Below are 16,902 nucleotides of genomic sequence, written 5' to 3'. Positions count from 1 at the left end.
TCTTCAATACTCTTAATCTTAAAAAAAAAAGACAATTCACTAAGTGGTCATCCTTGAGTACACTACTGAGCCTGAATGCATTTTTACCAAATAAAGTCACCTAATAGCTATAAACCAAAAGCCAACAACAGGCTTACCCACCTAATATTACACTCAGTCCCGAAGTACTGAGCAGTTTCATCAGTTCCTCAGAATGTAACTACACTGTGAGGACTAAAGATAGGACTGCCCAAATTTTAATTATCAATACACTGCACAGCTAATAAAGCAGATGCTGTCTCTGGCCCACAAAAGGAGACAGTTTCCCTGCAAGGTTTACCACAATCGGGAGACATTTTGCTCCTGATGGAACCCGCAGCAGGACTGCCTTGAGCCGGCTCCTCTGCTTCCCTTTCCACCTTCGGTCCTGGATGGGCCAGAGACCACTCACAGGAGGTGCCATCAGTCACCCATGTCCCCCTGTCCACCTGCAATGCTCCTGGGAGGCAGATGCCACAGAACAGTGATTTGTTCCATGATTGTCACTGTGTGAGATCAGCCCATCATGAGAAAATGACCATGGACTCGAATGAGATATCAACAGCAGAAGCACTGCCCCCAGCAGCAGTGCAGGAGGGTGGATGATGGAAGCACAGCACAGCCAGGATCTCTAGGGACCCCGCAGGACTCTGCTGCCCTGGATGCCTACAGCAGGCAGCTGCAAAAGGGCCCAGTGCGCCTCCAGAGCCCTCCTACCAAGCCCTTCCCCCTGTTTGCCCATGCAGACCACACAGATGCTGCGTCAGTGAGCAAATCAGCACCGCACACTTGGTTTTCCTGCTAAGACTCAGCCTTCATTGCTTCCCCAAGTGCAGCACGTTCTGCAAGCCTCAGCCAGCAGGGCTGGCAGGAGAGGTGGGTGGTCACACTCACCAGGTCTGTCTCTTCTTCTCCTGCCCCTCCTGACTCTCAGGTCACCACCTGCATTCTAGCCCCAAGGAACAAAATGGACAAGAACCTAACACCACCCACGTCACCCGCACACACTGCAACTACCATATGCCCACCAATGACCACCACCTTTATAGCCAGCCCGGCATGGGGCGCATCTGGCAGCCCTGGTCCTGCCCCAGGGCAGTGAGGATTGGCCCAAGGCCCCCCGCCAGGTCGAGCCTGAGCTGCCCTGCAGCAGATTCTGGAAGCAAGGGAGCTGCTGATGGCTGAGGCCCTGACTCAGAGCACACTTAGGGAGACCCCATGCCCAGCAAGGGCACTGGGGCCCTGGACTTTCCCAGGCTGCAGTCCTAGGGTGGAGGCTGGCTCGGCCCTTCTTCCCCCAGCCCTGCCTGCAGGTGGAGTGGGGTTCCTATGGGGGCATCTTCCTTTGTGGGAGAGCGGGTGAACCCCAAATGCCATGACTCCCGGTGCTGGGTGCTGGCCTGCAGCCTTCCGGGAGGGAGTAGGAGACAGTGACTTTGTGGGGAGGTGACACTTGAGCTGGGCCTGTATTTTGGTTTAGCTCTGGATGCACATCCCAGTGCGCCTGGACCTGCAGGGCTGCTGCAGGCCTCCTGGAGGCTCTGGGAGCCGGGCGTCCTGGTGGCAAGGGCAGGAGGGCAGGAAGTCAAGGCGCTGAGCTCCTGTTGGGTGCACCAGGCACTTTGGAGCTGTTCAGAGTAAGGAGTCGAGGTCACCTCCTGAACCACTCCTGGTCCCAAACTCCTGGTTTGGGGTTTGCCAGAACCCTGAATTAGGGGTGTGGTGGGGGTGGTAGTGGTTGGCTTCAATGCACTGTATTTGTGAATTCTTCAAACACAGCTTCTCCCTACTCCTGCAGGCTTTCAGGTGATTGACAGGACAGTGTCCCTCAGCTGCAAAGTGACTGAATTTTGGAAACTACGTCCAGAACTTCACAGTGTGTATTCAGTTGGTTATCCTTCAGGCCTGCAGGTGGACAGCAAGAGCAACAGTAAGATATTAATCACTATAGACACTCTCCTTTCTTTCTGGTAGACCCACCAAAAGAGAATGGGAGATGAGTACTTGAACATTGGAACCAGTCACCATGCTAAGGTGAGCTGCCAGTACTTGGAGCTTAGGAGTGGACATGGAGAGCAAAACATGCATTGCTACTAAAGAGGACAGCTAGGTATTTTACTGTGAAAAGGAAAATCATTTAGATGTGAGCAAGACACCTTAAGAAAATGTTTTTATATTTATTTTTGTTTATTTGCAAGCAGAGAGAGCCCTTCCATTTACTGCTCATTCCTCAAATGTCTGCACCAACCAGAGCTGGGTCAGGCTGAAGCCAGGAACTCAGTGTGGGTCTCCCACATAGGTGGCAGGGACTCAAGTACTTGAGCCATCAGCTGCTGCCTCCCAGGGTTCTGTTAGCAGGAAGCCAGAAGCAGAAGCAGGGCTAGGGCTTGAGCCCCGGGCATTCTGACTGGGGTGTGGAAGGCTTTCCCACTATGCCAAACACATGCTCCAGTAAGGTGTTTCAACACATTTGCAAAATTTAAGAATGTGGTTTTAAATATATGCTCTTCATCTTAAAAATTTGCATAATCTTATATTCAGTTTCATATGATTCAATACTTATTATTAAATACAAGTAACATTTAGACACATGCTTTACTCACCAATACAAACCTCAGTAATTTTTTCACTTAGAACCTTGAATATTAGCATTCATTCAGACTGAAGTTCACTCATAGGCTGGGAATTCTGACAAAGAGACAGTAGGGGAAAAAATCTAGATGTGTATCTGATACCTAATAAGATTCTGAACCTGACTGATAGAATCTGAGTAACTGTTCAGAGAGTCACTTCATACCTCTCCCCTCAGTAATGAGAAGACTGTGTCCTTTGGCCACTTTCACATGATGTTATGTAAATCTTACCTGAAAAGCCTTTTATAAATTCTGAAGTACCATACAGAAGCATATTATGCATTTCCATATGTGTGAAAAAAGGCAATGTCAAAGGCATAGCTATTCCAGAGAGAAGTTAGGAGGATTAGCTCAGTTTGTAAGTGTGTAAGTACCATTAAATACCAACATATTTGAAACAGATTTATAGAGTGTGAAGTTCATGATAGATATTTAATGAATGCACTCTGGATAATAAGCAAATATCAGAAATAATGCCACACCCTCAGTGTTTAAACTCTTCAGACAGCTCCATGCCAGGGAAGTGCAGTGATCCCTGTAAATTAACAAAAATCAATCTGTATATACCCATGGAAGCAACTGGTTTATATGCAGCCTATACTAGAGGTTTTTGTGTTTAGTAAAATTACTTGATTTTTTTAATGAATGCTTTCAGACTGATACCTGATACTGAATGGCAGACAATTTTTTCTGAAAAGTATGTGGTTGCAAAATATAAATATAAATCAGTTTATAATTTTTGTGTCTGAATATTTTTATGCATTGAGACAATACCTACAATAATCAGAAGACTTTTCCTCAAAAAGTTGCTATATGGATGCATTTTCATTTATTTATGTAATGTATGTTTAGGTAAAAGGAAGAGAGAGAGAGAGAGAGAGAGAGAGAGAGAGAGAGATCTCTGTCTTTCATCTGCTGGCTCACTTCCAGATGGCCACAATAGCTGGGGCTGAGCCAGGCCGAAACCAGGACCCTGGAACTCTGTCCCAGTCCCCCATCTGGGTGCAGGAACCCAAACTCTTGGGCAATCTTTGCTGCTTTCCCAAGCAAAGAGCTGGATGAGAAATGAAGGAGGTGAGTCTCAAAGCAGTGCCATAAGGCATGCTGCTGTTACAGTTGGCAACTTACCCCTTTGTGCCACAATGCTGGCCCTGGATTGATGACATATTTAAGTGCTGCCACTGGCTTTTGGCTAAATAGGATGACTTAACATGTTTTCCACTCTGTGGAAGAGGAACAAATAAGGCAGTTGGTTGTAAAAGTTGCCCATGGAAACCACAGCCTGAGAAGGATGAATCAACTCACCTTGCATTTTCCACGTTGCATCTACACCACCCTTTTCTGGACAAACATCTGATTGTATGCCCTTGTGATGGAGGTTCTCAGGGTGCTGGAACTTTTTGTAATTTTTTGAAAATATAGATTAAGAAGAAGGCAAATAAACAAAAAATTATAAACTGCTGCCAATACCAAGAAGAGATTATTGAGAGTAAAAGGTCACCTGTTGGAGCCAGCACTGTGGCACATCAGGTTAAAGCCCTGGCCTGAAATACAGGCATCCCATATGAGTGCTGGTAGAGTCCCAGATGCTCCACTTCCAGTCCAGCCTCCTGCTAATGCACCTGGGAAAGCAGTAGAGGATGGCCCAAGTCCTTGGGCCTTTTTGCCCAAGCTCCTGGTTCCTGGATTCAGATCAGCTCAGCTCTGTCCATTGTAGCCATTTGGGGAGTGAACCAGCAGACAGAAGATTCTCTCTTCTCTCTCTCTCTCTCTCTCTCTCTCTCTCTCTCTTTCTCTTTACCTCACTCTCTACCTCTCTATATAACTTTTTCAAATACATAAAATAATTTTTTTTAAAAAAGGTATCCTGCCATACTTCTTTCTTCCCTGTTAATTACTAGGAATTAAAAATTGTTACAGGGCAGCACTGTGGCAAAATGGGTTATACCAGCACCTGCAGCACTAGCATCCTCTATGGGCACCAACTGCATGTTCTACTACTGATCCAGCTCCCTGCTAACATACCTGGGAAAGCAGAAGAATATGGTACAAATCCTTGGGTCCTGCACCCAAGTGAGAGACCTGGATGAATTTTCCCTGACTCCTGGATTTCTTTTAAAGATTTGTTTATTTGAGTTACACACACACACACACACACACACACACAGAGAGAGAGAGAGAGAGAGAGAGGGAGGTCTTCCATCTGATGGTTTACTCCCCAAATGGTTGCAATGGCTGGAGCTGCACTGATCTGAAGCCAGGAACCAGGAGCTTCTTCCATGTCTCCCACTTAGTTGCAGGGGCCCAAGGACTTGGGCCATCTCCTACTGCTTTCCCAGGCCATAAGCTGAAAGCTCAATCAGAAGTGGAGCAGCCGGGTCTTGAACCAGTGCCCTTATGGGATGCCAGTGCTTCAGGCCAGGGTGTTAATCTGCTGTGCCATAGCACTGGCCCCTACTCCTGGCTTTGCCCTGGCCCAGCCCCAGGTTTTCAGTAATTTGGGGAATGAACCAGCAGATGGAATACCTTTCTCAAGTAAATAAAACAAATCTTATAAATATATAAATATATTTATGTAATAATCATGTTCATGGTTTAGAAATTTAGGGACTAAAATATATGCTTTTCTGTATATTGCTCTTTTCTTTGATTTTTTCAATCATTAAGATGTTTTAGGTCCTGAATTTATCAGTGCTGTAAGCTTCTTTCTTGTATACCTTTGAAAGCTTAAGTGGTTTTTATTTTTATTTTTTAAAGGAAGATTCATGCATGTATTTGAAAATGTAGCAGAGTGGAAGAGAGGTTATCTATCTGCTGGTTTACTCCTCGGGTGGCTGCAGTGGCCTGGGCTGGGCCAGACTGAAGACAGGAACTTCATCTGGGTGTCCCATGTGGGTGGCAGGGCCCCAGTTATCTTCTGTTGCTTTTCTGGGACCATTAGCAGGAAGCCAGTTTGGAAGGGGAGCTGCAGGGACTCAGCTAGCACCCATATGGAATACCGGCATTGCAGGCAGCGTCTTACCTCATGCTACAGCATTGGCACCAAGTGGTCACATTTTACCTAGGGAAAAGAAAAATTAAAACCTAGGAAATTAAATGTCATGGGAAAAGGATGTGGTGAGTGGAAAAAAATGAAAACTTTTAGTACCTAGTGGTTGGTCATATGAAAGAAGTGGGACACTTACCTATATTATCACCTTTAGTCCAGTTTGAGTTTCTTTAATTTTTTTTTACTTAATTGGGAGGCAGAGGGAGAGAGAATGAAAATGCACTCTGATTCTCTGCTTTACTCCCCAAAATGCCTGCAACAGCCAGAACTGGGTCAGGCTGAAGCCAGGAGTGTGAACTCAATTTTTTTTTTTATTTATTTGACAGGTAGAGATAAAGATAGTGAGAGAAACAGAAAGAAAGGTCTCTGTCTGCTGGCTCATTCCCCAAATGGCCACTACATCTGGCACTATGCCAATTCAAAGCCAGGAGCCAGGTGCTTCTTCCTGGTCTCCCATGAAGGTGCAGGAGCCCAAGCACTTGGGCCATCCTCTACTGCCCTCCCGGGCCACAGCAGAGAGCTGGACTGGAAGAAGAATAACCAGGACTAGAACCCGGCACCCAAATGGGATGCCAGTGCTACAGGCAGAGGATTAACCAAGTGAGCCATGGCGCCAGCCCATGAACTCATTCTTAATCTCCCATGTGTGGGCAGAAACCTGAATACTTGAGCCATCAGTGCTGCCTTATAGCATCGGTATTTGCAGGAAGCTGGAGTTAGGAACCAGAGCTAGGCACTGAACCCCAGTACTCTGATGTAAGACTTGGACATCTTTTTTTTTTTTTAAATATTTATTTATTTATTTGAAAGGCAGAGTTACATAGAGAGAGAGAGAAGTCTTCCATCTGCTGGTTCACTTTCCAGTTGGCTGCAATGGCTGGAGCTGGGCTCATCCAAAGCTAGGAGCCAGGAGCTTCAAGGTCTCCCATGCATGTGCATGGGCCCAAGCACTTGGGCCATTTTCTACTGCTTTCCCAGACCATAGCAATTAGCTGGATCAGAAGTGGAGCAGCAAGGACTCGAACCAGTGCCCATATGGGATGCCCATAATGTTTTCTTTAATTGGAGAAATGTTCCTTTGATAGAATGAGCGTATGACCCCACAATATTCTCTACTTACTCATAATAGGGTCTGAGATGTAAAAGTCATGATTAATTTCTTAGAATAAAATTTACATACCCAGAAGCAAAGAGAAAATTAACCTTTTATTTTTCTCATGAATGAATCAAAGTTTAAAAACTAACACTTAACTTGTATTTTAGAGGAGTTAATGACTTAACCAACTCTTCTATTAGAAATACTACATTGTGGCCAGTGCTGTGGCACAGCGGGTTAAAGCACTGGCCTGAAGTGCCAGCATCCCATATGGGCTCCGGTCCTAGTCCCTGCTGCTCCTCTTCTGATCCAGCTCTCTGTTATGGCCTGGGAAAGCAGTAGAAAATGGCCCAAGTCTTTGGGCTGTTCTGAGGCTCTTAGCATAGTGAAGATATCTTAGATTCTCATTAGTGAAATCTTTAGAAATGTCAAAAAGCATGTAACTTTCTTTAACGATCTGAAACAGAGATGAGATCCATAAGGGCAGAACTGCTCAGCAGCCACACTTCAGGAATATGTATCTTTCTGATGATATCTTCATCTGCTTCTTGCAGTTGCAGCCAGTCTATGAGCTCTTGGTCTGTTTCCTGCCCTTGGGAGGGCCTAGGGTGCTCTATATTATCTGTAAGGATTCAAAATTTGTCGTATATTAGTGTCTAATCATAAAATTTCCAAAGTGACAAGCTGGATGTAATAAACTAAGCCGGAATGCAAAAAAAAAGAAAAGAAAATACAAACATGGTGTACTGTCTATAAAGTACAGCGGTAAATCTGTATTATAGAGATACACATCTCTACACAATTCTCTGTTTCTTTCACTCTGAAAGTCTACATTCAGCTCTTGATGTTATGATTACTTAGGAATAGATTTCATATACTTTCATAATCACTGAACTCAGAATTATTATTGTAGTATTGAGGATTGTACTGACTAAAACACTATGTTTATTCCACGTTAAATAACATCATCGTATCTTTGGATTCCATTTGTCCTGCTACTGATGTATTCACAGGAGAGGGGAGGTGGGAGGAAAACCCAAAATCCATCAGGGTGGAGGAGGAATGTCAGAGGCTGTGGTTCTATTGTACTGCAGCTTTGGTTCTGGAAGAACACATTAATGGACCCAGATGGCTTGAAGCTAACTGAGGGCCTATGTACTGTACGCTTGTCTGTGGTACTGCATTTTCATTTATGTAAAATTTATTTTCTTCAAATAATCTATTAATTTGGATGGAAATGAAGATGTTAAGGAATTTTCAGAATGGGTCTGTTTCACCCTCATTGGCTTTGTTTTTAGTCACTTAACTCAGAAAAGATAGAAAAATACATTTTGGGTTCTCTTCATCTCTACCATGGCACTCTTTGGTTAAGATTTGTCATTTTGTCATATTTGATTCTCTAGACTCCCTGAAAAATCCCCTACTTCATTAGATGGAGTCCGTGTCTCACCATGGCAGTGAAAAGTTTAAAATGTTCCAGCTTTGCATTTAGCTAGGTCATGGACACATGCCATGGCACTTGCCAACCAATTGTGTCAGGGACATCATCTGAATCAGAATTACTTGCATGAAAAAAAGGAGTTGCAGATTCTTCCAGTGAAAGTGGAGAGGAGCAGAAGCTGCAGAACACTGCCAGGGGTGAGTGTGCCATGGGATGCCATGTGGTGGCTGGTGTCTGGGGTGCTGGTTCTACAGAAGATAGGGCTTATGGGGACTGGTGCTCTGGCGTAGCAGGTAAGGCTGCCACCTGCAGTGCCAGCATCCCATATGGTCACCGGTTCGAGTCCTGGCTGCTCCACTTCCGATCCAGCTGTGCTATGGCCTGAGAAAGCAGTAGAAGATGGCCCACGTCCTTGGACCCCTGAACCCACATGGGAGACCTGGAAGAAGCTCCTAGCTCCTGGCTTTGGATCAGCTCAGCTCTGGCCATTGCATCCAATTGGGAGTAAACCAGCAGATGGAAGATTCTCTCTCTCTCTCTCTCTCTCTCTCTGCCTCTCCTCTCTCTGTGTAACTCTGACTTTCAAATAAATAAATCTTTTCTTTAAAAGAGCTTATGCTTACGGGTAGTGGTCATGGAAAATGTATGGGACATTTTGCAGCAAGATTTTGGATGAATTTTCCAACTCCTGAACCTCCTAGAGATTAGAATAGACTTCTAATGCATAACTTCCTCTTATGCTTAATTAGGTTTTTGTTTTGAATTGTTTTGATGAAAGAGCAAGGGATTCTGAGTTATAGACTTCCTATTTCAGAGACAGGAAAACACTGATGCCTGCATTATAATTAAATAATGCCTATCACCCTTTCTTAAGCAACAAATGATCACAGATTCTCTCTTTGCTGCTAATTAATGAGCATGGTGATTCTTCCCACCGTAACCACCTTCCCACCTACACTCCCCCCCTCTTCCTCCTCCCTCTCCTAATGACATAGAATGCCTTACATAGCTAGGGTGAACATTTAACCCGCTTGGCCCTAGGTATTCATACACTTCAACTCTGTGTAATTATTAATATGCCCTTTTTATGACCAAGCTTATGTCAGAACAACAAATTATATATTCACCTAATACTGAGAGTCATCAAATTGATTTCTATTTCCTTCTCTATTAGGCAGTTATTGAGAGGCAGAAATATTTATTTTTATATCATTTATTTATTCAACTAAATGACTGTCAAGATGCTGAGTTTTAGTGTCAAAGCAAATATGTTTCTAGACCCCATGAAGTTTACAGTCTGGCAAGAAAGAGCAATCTACCCAAAGAATATTGTTTAACATAGTGAATGCTGGTGTGAAGTCAGTGGATAAAGATTTAAGCATTCTTAATCTAGCACCAACTCTAATCCCATGATCTCTAATTGAGAGAAGTAATCAGAAACACAGAACTCCATGTTACCCAGTTATCTCTTTGAATTTCTGCTTAAAAAATAAAACATATCAAACAACACAAATACCTAGGAGTGCGTAATATTTATATACCACCTTGATATTAAAAATAAGAAAAATAACCATGAAATAATAGCAACTTTGAATCTCCTTTGTTTTCTAGACGTTATAATCCTATGTGGTTCTTTATGGTAAATTATTACAGTAATTATAGTAAATCATTACAGTAAATTATTACAGTAAATAATTACAGTAAATTATTTTTTAGGTACTCTTCATCTCTCTCACATTTTTCCCTTTGAGAAATCAGATTTTAAAAACTGAGACCCAAGACAAAAGAAAGATTTTTAAGCTAGTATTATATGTTGATTAGCTCTCTAAAAAAGATTTATTTATTTATTTGAAAGTCAGAGTTACACAGAGTAGAAGGGGAGAGAGAGAGAGAGAATCTTCCATCTTTTGGTTCACTCACCAATTGGTCACAATGGCTGGAGCTGTACTGATCCAATGCCAGCAGCCAGGAGCTTCTTCTGGGTCTCCCACACAGGTGCAGCTGCCCAAAGACTTGGGCCATCTTCCACCACTTTCCCTGGCCATAACAGAGAGTTGGATTGAAAGCAGAGTAGCCGGGACTCAACCTCCACCCATATGGAATGTCAATGCTGGCGGTAGCTTTACCTGCTATGCCACAGTGCTGGCCCCTTGATTGGCCTTTAACTTAGTCTTTTTAATGATATTAAAAAACACCATGTTTTTCTAATCTCTTTCCATTCAGTTTCTACTTTGTAAACTCCAGATAATACTGTCCCCAGAATTAATCTAAGGTATAAATGATATGATATAAGGCATTTAACCCCTTAACCTGTCTCCTTGAATACTCAGCTATGTAAGCTCTGTGTCCATTCTTCTGTCTCTGTACTAGATGAATAAAAAGACAGTGTAAAATGATTTGAAAAGAACTATAAGGGGTCGGCGCTGTGGCGCTGCTGCCAATTGGGGAGTGAACCAGTGGATGGAAAACCTCTCTCTCTCTCTCTCTCTCTGCATCTCCTTCTCTGTAACTCTGACTTCCAAATAAATAAATAAATAAATCTTAAAAGATCTATAAACATCAATAAAGCACAAATGAAAATTGTATTCTCAAAACTGGATATTAAACCGTGCCTTCTACACCTCTGTTAAAAGTTACATTCTATCATAGCCATTTATGATTTCTAGGGCCAAAGTAGTAAATAAGATTTTTCTGGAAGAGACAGAGGTTATGAGGGAGCCAGGATTTGGGGTCAGTTAGCAGCAGTGTCACTCTTTAAGATTTGATTCAGGAAAGGAAGAACAGCAACTGATCCTTGAGATTTTGGGGTGGGAAGGAAAGGAAGGAGGGACTTAACAAAAGCAAATGCCCTCTGGTTGTGGACACCCACCCCAGACTGCAGCCCTTGGGGAGGGCCAGCTGGTGTCTCTAGGGATGCTGCGGCCTGGACTCCATTACCCAGAGTTCCCAGGAGCTCCAATGTATTCTGCCTTCCGAATGCCTGTGTGCATGTGCGTGCTAGTGCCAGTCCATGGGGCTCTGAGTTGGACCAGAGGGAGTTCATTCCCTGCTCAAGGTCAGCCCTGGGGGCTGTGCTGCTCCTTCTCTGGCATTTACTGCATCTCCTGCTCTGCACATGCGATCCCAGGCAGTTTCCGAGTGCTCACCCCAAGCCTGCCTCCTGCTGCTTCTTCCCTCTTCATCCTCCGCCTGTGGGTCCCACGTGCCAGGGACTCTCTTCCCTGCACTCCCCGCTTCACTCCCCGTGTGTCCACAAGAAAGGGTACCTGCTCCCAGGACTTTCTGCTGCAGGTTTGGCATGCAGGAAGGGGCGGAGATGCGTGTGGGAGAAGGGTGGGTGCCTGGGCACCAGAGATCATGGCAGTTTCCCCCGAGGTCAGGGCTGGGACCCGGCTGTTCTGTCTCCCACCTCTGCTTCCCAGGCTCCCAGCGCCCAGACTCTCCCCTGCAGAACCTCACCCAAACTGTCCCTAATGTACTTTATTTAGTGGTTACAGGAGAGAAAGGGCACCGTTCTGGGAACCTGCACATGCAGAAAAGGAAGGCAGAAAGATTCCGCTCTCCACAGTTAAATAAGCCGGGTTCCCACTGTGGGTGGTCTCAGAATGCAGTCTGGCCAGGTCTCTTGATGTTTCCTGGGCTGGTTCCTGCAGGGTGGGGCTGAATGGCCTTCAGCAGGGAGCCTGGGGCAGCAGAGGGGTGGGAAGGAGGATCTGACTAGGATCTGCCCCACTGCTCTCATTCTGCACCTCATCTTCCTGGTGGGGTCCCTGTGGACACACCTGCCGGGTGTTTCCCTGAGTGTTCAGATTTTTCCCAGAGGGAGCAGTGTGAAGCATGAATAGCTGCTTTGTGCATTGATCCCTCTCAAGTATTAATTATCAGATTTTTCCAATCTGGAATTTGAAGCTGTTACAGAAACCTGGGGTGGGAAAACTCCCTTCTTTCAAACAGGCACAGAGACAGTGGAGAATCCAAGGAGTTTGTATTAATGGCCCTAGGCTCAACTGGAATGATTTCCTGAGAATTGAGCATCAAATTCAAGTTTCTAAGCTGTTACAGCATTGGTGAGTTTAAATGGCAGCCTACATGACTTAGGACCACATTTCCAATGGTCAGTGGGTCCAGTATGTTTGTAAAAGAGATGCCAGGGACAGATTTATTAGGACAGATTTATGACTGGAGTTTACAGAAGCAGAACTTAGGACATCTTCCCTCCCTAGAAAAGATTTCAGTGGGCAGCTGTTTCACTCGTTAATTGTGAGCATCCACTTTTAAAGGTTTGTGTTGGATGGGGTCCACTTCTCTTTCTTTGATGATTTATTTGGCTGCTTTTCATTTTCTGTCTTCAACTATTTCTTCTCCTGTTAGCAAGGCTGTCAACTGTTTTTACCTGCCACTGATCCCTTTGCAAAGTGAGAAGGGAACTAAAATCAATGCAAGTCTACTGTGTTGTCAATAACTGGAGCTACTTTTTTGAAGATTTATTTATTCATTTGAAAGAGTTACACAGGGAGGAGAGAGAGAGAGAGAGAGAGGTCTTCCATCCGATGGTTCACTCCCCAATTGGCTGCAACAGCTGGAGCTGTGGCAGTCTGAAGCCAGTAGCCAGGAGCTTCTTCTGGGATGAAGCTGTTTTTTAAAATAATTATTTATTTATTTGAAAGGCAGAGTTACAGAGTGGCAGAAGCAGAGATAGATGGCTGGAGCTGTTTGGATCCAAAACCAGGAGCCAGGAGCTTTTTCCAGGTCTCATAGGTGGGTGCAGGAGATAGGGGATTTGGGCCATCTTTGACTGTTTTCCCAGGCCACAGCAGAGAGCTGGATGGGAAGTGCAGCAGCCAGGATCCCAACCGGCACCCATATGGGATGCTGACACTGCAGGCAGTAGGTTTACCCACTATGCAACAGTGCTGCCCACTAACTGGAGCTCTTTTAATCTGAGTTTGCATAAAGTGGAGAATTACAGCATCATAAATACAGATAAGTAACAGTTTTCCTCTGCCCAGTACTTTACAGTTACCCAGTGAGCCACTGAGAATCTTACATTCCACACTGTGTAATTAAGAAGGCCAGTTACTTGTCTTATTTTGGGTTCTGTGTTTAAACCCATAACATTTTTGACATGGGAGGATATTAGTTCTACAATTTCATAGAGACTTGTCTGTGGAAGCATCTATAGAAGTTATAACTGTGAGAGTGGTAAGAAAGAAGAGGGGAAGAAATAAGTGCCCCTTTCCCCCCACAGAGATGTCCGCAAGTGGAGTAGAAGATGTGCCCTTGAAAACTATGGCTGACTTTCTGGGACAAACTGTGTTTGAATGCTTCACATGTTCTGATAGAAAGGTATTGCCACCAGGTTATTACTATATTTATTTAGTTAGTTTTTAAAGATTTATTTATTTATTTGAAAATCAGAGTTACACAGAGAGAGGAGAGGCAGAGAGAGAGAGAGAGAGAGAGAGGTCTTCCATCAGGTTCATTTCCCCAATGGCTTCATCATTGTGAACTTTGCTCAGTTCCTGACCTATACCTTTCCTTTAACCTAGTACTTTGCCATGTAGTAGCCCATGAAAACTGCAGACTGCATAAATGAATGAATACTTTGAGGGTTGTGATTTCTTAGAGGAACATCATGAGACAGAAGGAATAAAACAAAACAAAAGTATCCTCAGTATATAGAAGGTATACTGGTTTTGCAAGCCACAGAGAAGAGGAAGAAGGAAAGTAGTGAGACTGGAAAGTATGTGGCAAAGGTAATAGGCACTGGTCAAGAATTTAACAAGCCCATTAGGAAAACATTAAGGTTTCCTTACTTCCATGTAGACTCTGCCCTCTAATGGTGAACAGGGTCCTCTAAACCCACTTGTTGCACAAATGAAAACCCAAGCATTGTCTTCTCCCACAGATGGAGTCTGCTATTGGTTTTGGTTTACATTTCCCTAATGGCTAGTGATATTGGGCATGTTCATATATGTCTTGACCATTTAGATTTCTTCTTCTGAGAAACATCTATTCTGATCATTGCCCATTTCTTAACTGTACATTTTGCTTCTTGTTTGGAGTTTTTCCAGTTCTATATATGCATGTTCTGGCTATCAATCGTTTGTCATATTCAGAGTTTTCAATGTTTTCTGCCATTCTGCCCATTGTATCTTCACTCTGTTGATTACTTTGTTGTGAAGATGTATCTTAATTTGATATGCTCAAATTTGTATATTTTATTTTTGTTACTTGTGCTTTTGGAATCTTACCCAAAACTGTTGTCTATGCTAATGTTTTACAGTTTCTCATATGTTTACTTAGTTTTTGGTTTTATATTTAGACTTTTAATTCACCTTGAGTTGCTTTTACATAGTGTATGAGGTATTGGGGCATATTTTCAGGCTTCTACCTATGGATAATCACTTTCCTTTAAACCATTTGCTAAAGGGATTCTTCTTTCTCCTGTTTGTTTTATTTCCTTTGTTAAATAGGAGTTGCCTGTAGAAAAGTCAGTTTATTTCAGCTGCCTATTCTTTTCCATTGAACTATGTGTCTGTTTTTCCAACAGTGCTAACACTGCTTCTATTTTTTTAAGATTTATTTATTTATTTGAAAGGCCAGATGCTTCTTCCAAGTCTCTCATGTGGGTGCCAGCACCCAAGAACATGGGCCATCTTCCACTGATTTCCCAGGTGCATTAGTAGGGAGCTGGATTGGAAGTGGAGCACCTGGTCTCCTAGCAGCAATATATGGGATGCATGCACAGCAGGTCAAGGCTTTAACCCACTACACCACAGCACCAAACCCTTCCTCATTTATTTCTGCTGTGATCTTTCATTATTCACTTTTTTCTACTGCCTTGCAACTTGACTCATTCCTGTTTTTTTCTGGGTCCTGGAGGATGGTAGTAGGTTGCTTCTGGGATATCTTTTTTGTGTTAGTAGATACTTGGTAATCTAAAATCATAGTTTTTAGTTTCTATGTGTGTCTGCTAATCACGAGGACCTTCTAGATGACAGCAGAACATGCTGGCAGAAATGAGGATATATTAATTTGCTAAGAAAATACCACAGAGAATATGATTTAAATCATGGAATTTTACTTCTCAGAGTTGTGAGGTTGAAAATATCAGATCAAGGTCCTAATAGGCTCAATTTTTCCAGAAGACTTTCTCCAATGAGGAAGACACATCTATCATTTGATCTGCTTAAAAGCACTTTCTTCAGGTAGAGTCATGTTGGTGGTTAGCACTTCAGTGTTTGAGTTTTAGGGAGGCACATTTCAGTCTATAACAGCAAAAGGGGGCCCTGTGGTCTACTTCAATGACAGCCATCTCTGCGGAGGACAGAAAGTATGAAATCAGCGTTAGGATTTCTCACAGTATTACTGTCAGTGCTATCTCCATCAAATGTGCATTCATGTACACACAAACAAAACTGCCTGTACACATAAACACATTCAACAGTGGAAATGCCTGATGGTTGTGTACAGGTAACATCAATATAATAATCCATAAGATGGCCTATTAGCAGACATTAAAAAGAGAATTAGAAAGAATGACAACAAAATCTGCAGTTACCTATATTTATGTATATATGTATGATATTCAGTATTTATAGTTGCTAAAAGATGAATACTGATGTGTGGGAATAAAAGCTAAACCTTACCTTGCAATATTGCAGCCTAGTCTACATGAAAGATGTCTTCCTAAAACCTTTCACTGGGCCCACTCTGTGGCATAGTAGAGTAAGCATCCACCTGCAGCACCAGCATCCCACATGGGCACCAGTTTGAGTCCCTGCTTCTGCACTTCCAATCCAGCTCTTTGCTAATGGCCTAGGAAAGCAGTGGAATATGCCCTGAGTGCTTGGGCCCCGGCACCCATGTGAGAAACCTGGAGGAAGCTGCTGACTCCTGGCTTCTGGCACCTGGCTTCAGATCGGCCCAGCTCCAGCCATTCTGGCCATTTAGGGGTGAACCAGTGGATAGAAGATCTCTCTTTCTCTTCCTCTCTCTATCTGTAACTCTGCCTCACAATAAATAAATACATTTTTTAAAAACCTTTCACATTTTAAATTTCTTAATTTTTTTAAAGATTTATTTATTTATTTATTTATTTACAAGTTGAGTTACAAACAGAGAGGAGAGCCAGAGAGAAAGAGAGAGGTCTTCCATCTAATGTTCACTCCCTAATTGATTGCAACTGCCAGAGCTGTGCTGATCCAAAGCCAGGAGCCAGGAGCTAGTTCCAGGTCTTCCAGATGGGTACAGGGGCCCAAGGACTTGGGCCATTTTCTACTACTTTCCCAGGCCATAGCAGAGAGCAGGATCAGGAGTGGAGCATCTGAGTATTGAACCGGCCCCCATATGGGATGCTGGCACTTCAGGCCAGGGTGTTAACCTGCTCCACCACAGCAACAGTCCAACATTTTTAATTTCTGATACTCTAAAGTAGCACAGGACTGCATTACATATAGGAAAGATGCATTTAAAATTATAAATCTAGTGCATTTTAGCAGAAGTTTTAACAAATACTTCTGATTTTCTCAGCATTATGTACTAAATAAATGATATAATGAGTCACTGTCAGATTTTTAGCTCTTTGACAGCCACTTATAATATTTAACAGCATTTTGAAATTTATTGCTAGTGTGTTTTTCTCAACACATGCACTGGATTT

General features: G+C 43.3%; 1 long non-coding RNA gene across 1 annotated transcript in view; it reads left to right on the top strand.

The window, feature by feature from the left end:
- Positions 1 to 1,831: 1,831 nt before the first annotated feature.
- LOC149122879 (uncharacterized) overlaps positions 1,832 to 16,902 on the top strand; it is a 35,097-nt gene continuing 20,026 nt past the window's right edge. The window contains exon 1 of the long non-coding RNA XR_016219292.1: positions 1,832 to 1,948. This is a non-coding gene — a long non-coding RNA (uncharacterized LOC149122879). The remainder of the gene's footprint in view (positions 1,949 to 16,902) is intronic.

The sequence above is a fragment of the Oryctolagus cuniculus genome, chromosome 13 (genome assembly GCF_051225735.1).
Source record: "Oryctolagus cuniculus isolate XC-2025 breed Fujian yellow rabbit chromosome 13, ASM5122573v1, whole genome shotgun sequence".
Lineage (NCBI taxonomy): Eukaryota > Metazoa > Chordata > Mammalia > Lagomorpha > Leporidae > Oryctolagus > Oryctolagus cuniculus.
The sequence above is the reverse complement of the archived record's forward strand: the minus strand, read 5'-3'. Positions and strand labels throughout refer to the sequence as shown.